Source organism: Zingiber officinale, chromosome 10A (genome assembly GCF_018446385.1).
Source record: "Zingiber officinale cultivar Zhangliang chromosome 10A, Zo_v1.1, whole genome shotgun sequence".
NCBI classification, from domain to species: Eukaryota; Viridiplantae; Streptophyta; class Magnoliopsida; order Zingiberales; family Zingiberaceae; genus Zingiber; species Zingiber officinale.
The window spans coordinates 46,193,164-46,203,789 of record NC_056004.1 but is presented as its reverse complement, the minus strand read 5'-3'; the positions used below and the strand labels follow the sequence as shown (position 1 = coordinate 46,203,789).

General features: G+C 39.9%; 1 non-coding gene across 1 annotated transcript; it reads right to left on the bottom strand.

The window, feature by feature from the left end:
• Positions 1-9,539: 9,539 nt before the first annotated feature.
• LOC122028307 lies at positions 9,540-9,644 on the bottom strand. Its single transcript, XR_006124714.1, has one exon. It is a non-coding gene; the product is annotated as a small nucleolar RNA R71 (small nucleolar RNA).
• Between the last annotated feature and the right edge of the window lie 982 nt (positions 9,645-10,626).

Genomic DNA, 10,626 nt, shown 5'->3' with positions numbered 1-10,626 from the left:
CCCAAAAGTGCGAGACAAAACGTCCGTCTCTATCAGAAATAATGGTCTTAGGGATACCATGTAATCTGACGATTTCCTTAACATATAACTAAGCTAGTTGTTCAGTTGAATAAGTCATCTTGATCGCCAAAAAGTGTGCAGACTTCGTCAGTCTGTCCACGATCACCCATATAGCATCATACCCGTTTGTCGTCTTGGGTAGACCTGAAATGAAATCCATGGAGATTTCTTCCCATTTCCATTCTGAAATTTGGACAGGTTGTAATAATCCACCGGGTCTCTGGTGTTCAGCTTTTACCCTTTGGCACGTCAGACAAGTACTGACGTACTGAGCCACTTCTCTTTTCATACCGGACCACCAAAATTTCCTTTTCAGGTCCTGGTACATCTTAGTGGAACCTGGGTGCATTGCATAAGGCGTTGTATGGGCTTCTTCCAATATCTTCCTTCGCAACTCTGGATCCTCTGGAATACATAATCGATCCCGGAGGTATAATATTCCATCGTCTGCGATACGGAACCCGTCATTCTTTCCTTCTGCGGTCTCTTGTTTAATTCTTTGAAGGCTCGGGTCCCTGGTTTGCTTCTCTAACATGTTCTCAAATAACATTGGTGTTATGGTAAGGGTATAGGGTCGTCCGGACATGGTTTCAACTGTGACGATAGTAGAGGCGTTCGCCACATCATCTTGAGCGAGAGAGTAGACTCTGGCATTGGTCATAGTGGGAGGGGCATCCAATCTTCCTTGGCTGATTGAAGTCCCTTCTATGGCAGCTTGCATCTGGTGAAGCTGTGCGGGGGTACTCCTGCTCTGGAAGTTCTGCGAAGGTGGTGCCTGAGGCTGAGTAGGGCAATTTCTTGCCAAATGACCTTCCCTTCCGCAGTTGTAGCACTTTTTGGTGCTCAGAAGACATACTCCAGAATGCATCTTCCCACATGTGGCACACTGAGGGTACTTAGTCTGCTTATTGGCTGGACCACCTTTTGTTTTATTCCACTGTTTCCTCTTTCCACCTGAGTTTCCTTTCCAGTCGGTTCTGGTATTGTGCGATTTTTGTGCTCCGGTCAGTGCTTGGTTCTTGCCCTTGTTCATTGCTTCCTGATAGTGCTCGGTAATCAGGGCACTGCTGACTAGCTCCTCTGCAGCATGCGGTCTATTAACTCCGCCGGCTACGTTTAGAGCTATCTCGGGTCGGAGCATTTTTTAACATTAACCGGACCCTTTCTTTTTCAGTTCGGACTAGTTCTGGGCACTGTCGGGCTAGGCGGTTGAACCTCTTAACGGTTTCATTAACTGACAGATCACCTTGCCGGAACTCAGTGAACTCGTCATAGTGATTGTTGGTCACTCGCATATGGAAGAATTCCTCTAAGAACTCTGTCTCAAAATCTGTCCACTGCATTTGGTTTACTTGTCTTTTCGCCTTTACTCTGTCCCACCACATCCGGGCATCTCCGGTAAGACAAAATGACGCGCATTTGACCTTCTCGTGTTCAGGCCAATCCAATAATTCCATTATGTTCTCTACGGTTTTGAGCCAGGCTTGCGCATCCCATGGTTCACAGTTTCCCGAGAATGCTTCCATCTTAAGCCTTTGCCACTGAATCAGATAGGCCTCTTGTCGGACCATCGGAGTAGGGGCTGCCGGGGGCACTGGTGCGGCTGTAGGTACAACAGGTAGTGGATTCACCGGTGGGGTGACTCGGTTGCCTTGCTGACCCATTAAGGTAGTGATCAGCTGCTGTTGCTCTACGATCTGATGCTGAAGGTCTGCGACTACCTGTGTCAGATCTGGTGGAGTCACTGTTCCTCCGGTTCGGGCATTGCGTGTCCTAACCATGTTTATCTAAATAAGGACAAACAGACTAGTGTAAGTGGTTATCGTTTTTAGCCAATCTAACCTATTGTTTTGTTTCTATCTATTTGTTCTGGTATTATTCCTAACCTACCAATATGTAATCCTAATCTAATTTATAACTAAAAGTATAGAATAAAGCATAAGCAAGTAGAACATGAAACTAAAGCATAAGCAATCATAAGGAAAAATAAGGATTATAATGGCAAACAATGTAACATAAGGAAATAAAGCATAAGCAATGTAGTAAAGAAAATAAAGCATGGGCAATATAACAAGAAAGAAAATAAAGCATAAGTTATATAATCATGAAAATTAAGCATAAGCATATGACAAGAAAAATCAACATAAACATATAACAAGAAAATTAAACATAAGCATATAACAAGTCAATTTAGCGTAAACATTCTTACTTGGAGCGGCAGGTAGGAGGCTTGATGTGTGTGTAGTGAGCTGGCAATAACTTTGGCTCTGATACCAACCTGTAACGCCCGCCCTCCCTGCTAACCCTAAGGGGCGGGGTTACGATACTCTACGTACATATTACAGCGGAAGACTTAAAAATCATTTTGCTTGGTTTAATAAAAACCGAACTACACTAATATGGTTTCCATAACATGATAACAAGTTAAATAAAAACTTAACATCAAGTCACCCATATTGTATTACATTTCACAAAACCAAAGCATAGTTCTTAAAGGTTTTAAAGCAGGTTCTTTAATTAGTTGCCTAGCCACCGCCACACACATCTTCGTTGCCCCTCCTGCTGCTCCTTTAGCTCATCCAGCTTTTTCCTTTATCTGTGGTACAAGGAAAGTAAGATGTGAGCACTCATGGCTCAGTAAGTTCCTTTCCTACTCACTAAAACTAAAATCAACATATAATCAAAGAATGTCTCAACTTAACATAATCTCAACTAGTCATGGTATAACATATCATATTCTTTAAGCATATCGTGCAACATAACAAACATCATAACTAGTCATGGCATATCATCTCCTAAATCATAGCATGACACATAATGGCATATCATAAATCATAGCATCATCACAACATGATCATAAAGTATATGCAATATGATTTTTGAAAACATGTATCCGAAAAACATGTGTATGTCTCATGATCTTTAAAACCATTTCTTCTTACATATATACTTGAACATCATCTCAACTTAAAGGGGATCCCGGCTATGTACCACTTACATATTGCGCGCAACCTATGTAGGCCCAAGGTAGCAAGTCTTGAACCCTACAAGGCAACATACTAGGCCCGAGTCTTACTCCATCGACCTAGGGGCACTTAGGAGCCCATCCCTAACGAGGCCCGAGTCTTATTCCATCGACCCCGGGGCGCTTATGGAGCCCACCCTTGGTACAAGCCACATAAAGTAAAGTACATGTCATACTTATACATATCATACATCATAAAAGCATGCATCACTTAGGCACACATCATATCATAAAAGTATGCATCACTTAGGCATACATCATGTCATAAAAGTATGCATCACTTAGGCATACATCATATCATAAAAGTATGCATCACTTAGGCATACATCATGTCATAAAAGTATGCATCACTTAGGCATACATCATATCATAAAGGTATGCATCACTTAGGCATACATCATGTCATAAAGAAAAACATGCATATTTTCACCACATAGCATATCATAAAAAGCATGCATATTCTAAGCATATAGCATATCATCAAGCATGCATATTCTAAGCACATATCATATCATTAAAACATGCATATTTCTAAGCACATAACATATCATTAAAACATGCATATTTCTATCCACATATCATATCATAAACAGGTATAAATCACAAGCATACATGGTTAAGCATAAGGGTATATCATGTGATTATACTATCATAAGAAACATGGTAATATAGCTAACTTGGGTTCTAAGCTTCCTAAACCCTTGGGTTCCTATCATGGCCGAACCCCCTTAGGTCTCAATTTAGGTAAAAACAACCTCCAAGCATGTGAAACCTAAATCATCATCACATAAATTTCATAGGAAGCATTATAAGCATGATTAACGTGGTTTCTAAGTTCTCCAAGTCCTTAAACTCATGTGGCCGAACCCTATCAGTATATAAACAAAGTCCCAAATGTCATGAAAGCATGGAAACCTTAAACCACATTTATAGCATTTTTTTTTTCAAATAGCATAGTAAGCATATTGAGCTAGTTCTTAAGTCCTTCAAGCCCTTAACGTATATCTTGGTCAAACTTTTAACAAGTGTTCATTAGGGCTAAAAACAAACATACAAGCATGTGAACTTGAACTAACATCATGTATAAATTCATAACAAGACATCATACAATAGGTATGGCCGAAACTTACCCTAGCCTCATTTAGGTCACTAAACAACATAGAGTATGAGAACTTTGGTTTTCTACTTATCATATTTCATGTAGAGTGACATAAGCATATTTAATTCTTGTTCTAGGGTTTCTAGGGCATCTATTCCATCATGGCTTAAACACACAATGATCCATTTAGGTCATGGAAAAATTATACAAATATGTGACAAAATCAACACCTTATCATATTTTCATAAGAAGTACTTTTAACACATTTGGTTTCATTTCTAAGGCCTCTAGGTCTTTTAAACCCTACTTGGCTGAAACTCACAGAATATAAACTTGCTTCAAATAGCCTAAAAGCATAAGAAATCATACAAGTTTCATAGCATGTATAAAGACAAACATAATAAACATATATGTGAATTGTGTCTTAGGCTTCCTAGGTTTCTTTCCCTTTTTCTTTTATTTTTCCTCATGGCCGAAACCTACCAATCTTTAAACTAGGTTTTAAGTGGCCTAAAGCATGGAAAACCTAAGTAAGTTTCATGGCAAAAATTACTAAGAACATCATATACAAAGTTGGTTCATAAACAAGCTAGGACCCTTGTGATCTTACATGTCATATATCATGTAACTAATTTTCTATACTCAATTTAAACATAAGAGCATTAAACAACTTTCATATCAAAATATCACAGAGGTCTTGAGCATATTAGAATTTTGTTTAAGTTTTTCTAAACTATCCATCTTATCATGGCCAAACATCAAAAATAAGAGTTCATGAATTTCTAGCAATGTACAACATGCAATTCTTTAATAGAACTCTATATTCTATCATACAAACATGGTTATTTAAATTTAAAGGTCTTCCTAACCCTAAACCCTTTTCTTGTCCGAAACATATAAATGGATTTCTTTGGTTTCAAGTAACTTTCAAGCAAGAAAACCAATAAAAACCCTTAGTATTTCATGGGAGAAATTTTGTACTAGTTTAGTTAAACAATATTTTTCCCTAACCTCCTTAGCATATTTTTGGCCGAAATTCTAGGGTTAGGTACTCCTCTGATCAAGCATCATTTAAGTATAAAAACATGAAGAAAATCCTTCCTACATAGCATAGAAAGAATATCATGAAATAAGGAATTGTTTAAATCATCCTAGATTTGAAAACCCTTTCTTTAGCCGAATTTTCTTAAATTCTTTCCTAGGTTTTCTAATCCTCATAGAATCCGAAAATCACATAAAAGCCTTCTACCACAGGTGAGGGGAAGCTTACATCCTTTTCGCTTGTGGATCTAAGGTATGGAGGAGAAGAAGTAGCCTCTTCTTCTAGTTCCTTTCCTTTGATTCCTTTGCTAAGTCCTCCTTGTATCTTAAGCTTTCTTAGGGAAAAACTTGGCTTTGGGGCTGAAGATGGAGGAGAGGGGACTGTGGTGATCTCGGTGAGGGAGAGGATGAATGAGAGAAATGAGAGAAAATAGAATTTTCCCTTTACATATTCTCTTTTATGTTAAGGGGGAAGAGGTAGCAAACTTGGTTTTTGCTTTCCTTCTCCCTTAGCCTCTTGTTTCTATTTTCTTTTATTTATTTTATTTTCTATTTATTCTCACCATTCATGATAAAATAAGGGGGAATGAATCCCCTTAATTCCTCTTTAAGTTTTCGGCAAAATCAAAGAGGAAGAGGGAGAGAAAGGGAGGAAGGCAAGTTGCCTTTCTCTTGCTCCTTACTTGTTTTCTTTTGGCTAGCTTTTACTCTTACCTTTATCATGAGTTTCTCTCCTTTGCTATCAATATTTTCTCTCTATCCCAATTGGTTTCCACTAATTAATCCTATGAAATATAATATAAGAGGTTCATGGTTCAATCCTTGACCTCCTCTTCTTTTTATTTCATTTTATTTCTTTTTGCTTCAACTCACTTCCTATTATTTTTCTAAGGAAAAATCCCACATTCATATATTTATCTTACAAGGTTAGTGGGTATTACACTACAAGTACTAAGTAGTGACATACCAAAATAGATGCAAACATAACCATTACTACTAGCTATAACCTACTATGTATATCTAAATGAAAATATCAAAAGAGATAAGTCAAAGGTACCCGTCTCAAAAATGGAGATCGTATCTAAAATAGGTCACACGTCAAAACACTCGTCTTGAATCAACGTCCTGCATATAGTATACATAGTATAGCTAAGCTTTATTATAAACACAATAGCTAAACAAAATCCTAATTCGATTAGGAAGCTAGGGTTCAAATCCATTTGATAATCTTATCCTTCCTTCATAGTTAATATCCTTAAAATAATCAACTAGAGATGTCAACTAATAAATGAATCTCTAACCCATAATAAAATAGATTAAGCAATCCTAACTATTTCACCTTCCAATTAGGGTTTGCTTCAAACATAATCAATCCAAAACTCGCAAAAATTTGTACTTACCCACTTCTAGAGGAGGTTGTTGCCGGATCTAGTGGCTGCAGCAAGGTGGAGTCGCTAATCTCCATCCAAGTACCCTAAAACACAGCCAACCTTAGCATCCAATCATCACCTAATCTATATCTACATTCATGAACAAACCAATCCAAAAACTCACCCAAGTCGGAGACTTCCCTGTTGACACACGGATGAAAACCTTGCTATTAGAAATTGTTGTCGGAGCTAGGAGAAGCCACTGCCGGTAACTATGATTGGATCTACCGTGGTTGGAGGTACGACACCCAGGTGTTGTGCCAAGGACGGCGGTCAGCCGATGCTAAGTGGTACCAAATGATCGAGCGTCGGTGATTTGCCACGAGGTGGAGGGATAGGGCAGAGGGAAAGGGGTCGGTGCTAGAGAAGAGGAAGAGGGCTCGACCGAGAGAGATGTGATGGAGCTAGGGCACAAGCGGCAATCAGAAGAAGGAGATCATGGTAGGATTGCTCTCGGGTAGCTGCGACGCTAGGCTACACCGACGACTATAGTGGGTGGCGCAGCATCAGGCGATGTCGTCGGGTGATGAAGAGGAGTCGGGATAGGAGGGTAGTGAAGTTGGCACGAAGGGGACCGAGATCGGGAGGAAGAAGGCGCCAATGGCTTGGCATCTTTAGAGGAGAAGAGGTGGCGGGCTGATGTGCGTAAATATTATGATCATTTATGCATGTTTTGATGCACATTCACTTGCTTTATACGTATATATTCTTTGCAGGATCATCTCTTTTATCATATACTCATCATAAATACTCTTTTGTTCGGAGATCTGCTCTTTGTTTGGTTTTGTGTTGACAGAGACAACTTTCGGAGTAAAAACAACGATTGACGACGAATCAGAACGACGTAGTGAACACGACCGTGCAACCTCGCACGTCCGTGTGGCCAAACAGAAGAAGAGCAGTGCACGATCGTGCAACTCTTGCATGGCCATGCGGCTAAATAGAGATGGATCCTTGCAATCCTGCATGGCCGTGCCCCCCCTCCCCACGACCGTAACCAAGCAATGCACGACCGTGCAATCCTACACGACCGTGTCCCAAGAGTTGAGCCCCAAATCCACACGGTCGTGCCAATTGGCACGACCGTGCTGCACGGCCAAAGACAAAGGAATACATGGCCGTGTAGATCTCGAACGACCATGCCACTCAGCCCGAAGGGAGGAGGTAGTTAGCCGTACGGATCTCGCACGGCCGTGAGAATCTCGTACGGCCGTGGCACAGGTCGTGCGAATCTCGTACGGCCGTGGTACAGGTCGTGCGGCGCTCGTGCCCTAACTTATAAAAGGGTCAAGGACCCTATTTTTGGGAGGATCTTTGGTTCGGGACTTCGTTCTTCTCCTTGGAAAAGGGATCTCCTAGTCGGGGGAAACCCTAGAACTTCATCCACCACCATCCCGTGATATTCCGTCCATCTCCAGAGCAAGGAGGCATCCCCAAGACATTGGAAACTTCGGCAAGCATCTCTTCTTCCCCTTCTTCTCACATCAAGGGTTGTAAGTATGCTTTACTTTATGTTTTGGGGTTGTTCTTCCCTCACAATGGAGTAGATATTCTCTTCTAGGATTAGGAAGTGTTTGTAATGTGATGAAGATGTAGAACTATGTAGATTCACCACATTTCTATTCAATGACTTGCTAATGCCTTGTTCATGCTTGATGAATTTATATTTCTTTGCACGCTTTGTTGATTGATGTGGAGAATCATTAATCACGCAAAGGGGATGCCCTAGAGCAGATTGACCAAGGTACCCTAGTGACAGGGGTAACCCTTTCCAGACATCTAGGACATTCTCTTGAAAGGAGAGGCAATTCCTCCATAAGGAAGTAGGAAATCGTACCAAATCTCTTCCTTTATGCTTATTGTTATTTACTAGACATATATTCCTGTGATCTACTGAGGTGCCCTCATGACAGGGGTTAACTGTTATAGGATTTCACAGGAATCATCTCTATTCGATACTTAGGGATATTGATCAATTTAACTTCCTACAAGAGCATGGACATAGAGGGTAGAAACTAAGCAATCTATGTAATATCTCCTAGCATTATAATGAAATCGAAATACTATAATCCATCTCCCAAAGCTCATTCCCTCCAAGATCAATCCTCTCTCTTCGTCTCAACCTTCTTTCCCTCTCTTTAATCACACTCGTTAGTTCGTAAGTGTCAAAGCCAACTTTCGACCGTCCAGATAACTTACTTTGTGACATCTATAGTGCCTAATCAAAAGTCCCTGTGGTTCGACAATCTTATATATTACTGACAACGAATCCGTGCACTTGCGGAATCATAACAAGTTTTTGGTGCCGTTGTCGGGGACTGTTCGCATTAACATTAGTAGATTAGCAATTTAGTTAATCTATACTTGTGAATAGTTTTTATTTTTCCATTTTCATAATTCAAAAAAAAACTTGCATTTTCTTTCTTGTTTTTAAATTCTACATTTATTTTTTTCTTACAATTTAAATTCTGCATTTTGTTTCTTTTTGTTTAGATATCCATGAGCACTAACAAGTCAAGCAGGTCCTTATGAGATTTCTTTACACCCATTTTCACAAGATTTTTATCTCCCATTGTGCAACCTCACATTGAAGCAGAAAGTTTTCAACTAGACCCAGAGTTAATTTTCATGATACAAGGTCACAAATTTGGAGGAGAAGTATCAGAAAGTCCTTATCCGCACCTTGAGACATTTCTAGAGCTTTGTGATATGGTGAATTGTGAAGGAGTGTCAGCAGATGCAGTTTGATTGATAGCATTTCCTTTCAGTATCAAGGATAAAGCAAGGACTTGGTTATATTCCCTTCATCCTCAAAGCATTACAAGTTGGAAACAATTGGAGAAGCAATTTCTGGATCATATTTGCCCTCCAAGTAGAACAATGTATATGAGGAATTGCATCATAATTTTGCTCAGGCATATGGAGAATCATTATTTGAAGCATGGGACAGATTCAAGAGTCTACACAAACAGTGCCCTCATCATGGTTTGGAAAAATGGTTGACCCTGCACATATTCTATAGGAGAATTTCTTTCTCAGATAAGTGTTTGTTAGATTCATCAGTTGGAGGTTCTTTTAGGGACAAGAGTGTAGATGAAGCATATACATTATTTGATCAAGTAACATTGAACCTCCATGAATGTTCGAACAAAAGTTGGATGGAATATCCCTCAAAAATTCAAGAAGTGCAAGCCATAAATGGAAGAGAGCCTGTCAAACAAAATGTAGTTCAACCACCCAAAAATGTTGAAATTCACAAGTCATAGAATGAGGAGTTCAAACATTTGGAGGAAAAGATTAATAGTTGTTGGGTTTTCGGGCCGCGAAAAACGCTTTTTCGCGTCGCGGAAACCCCGAAACCCCCATGCCACCGGATCCGTGCAAAGTAAAATAGAAACAAAATTTACGAGTACGAGTTTCTTGCATCTAGATCTACATTAGGAGAAGATCTTTACCCTTGGTGCGAAGCCCCTCGCGTATCCCGCTCATCCAAAGAGATACCGGATCTCAAGTTGTCAAAGTAGACAACTCTCTAGAAGTATCCACATGAACTAATTAGGTGGAGAAGACCAAAAAATAGGTGTGCTAGCACCTAGATAGTGTTCGGCCAAGAGAGGAGAGGGAGAGCAAGGAGAGAGCTTGAGGAAGAAGATGATGTGAATTGCCTTGAATGAAAAATGAATTCTCATTCACCACAAAAGTGGCCGGCCACAAGCACAAGTGTAACTCCCATTCTCATTAAATGTAGCCATTAAAGAGAATAGATTTGTAACCTCCATGAGGTGGCACACACATGTGCTAACCATGATGATGTGGCACATCATCATTGGCCACTTAATGCCAAGTCACAAATGATGTGGCATAAAGTCAAGTCAAACTTGACTCTTCCTCTTCCTCTCAAGTCCAGTCAAACTTGACTTAATCTCTCTCATGGTTGATCTAATCCAACCATTTAATTCAAGCCAATTTAA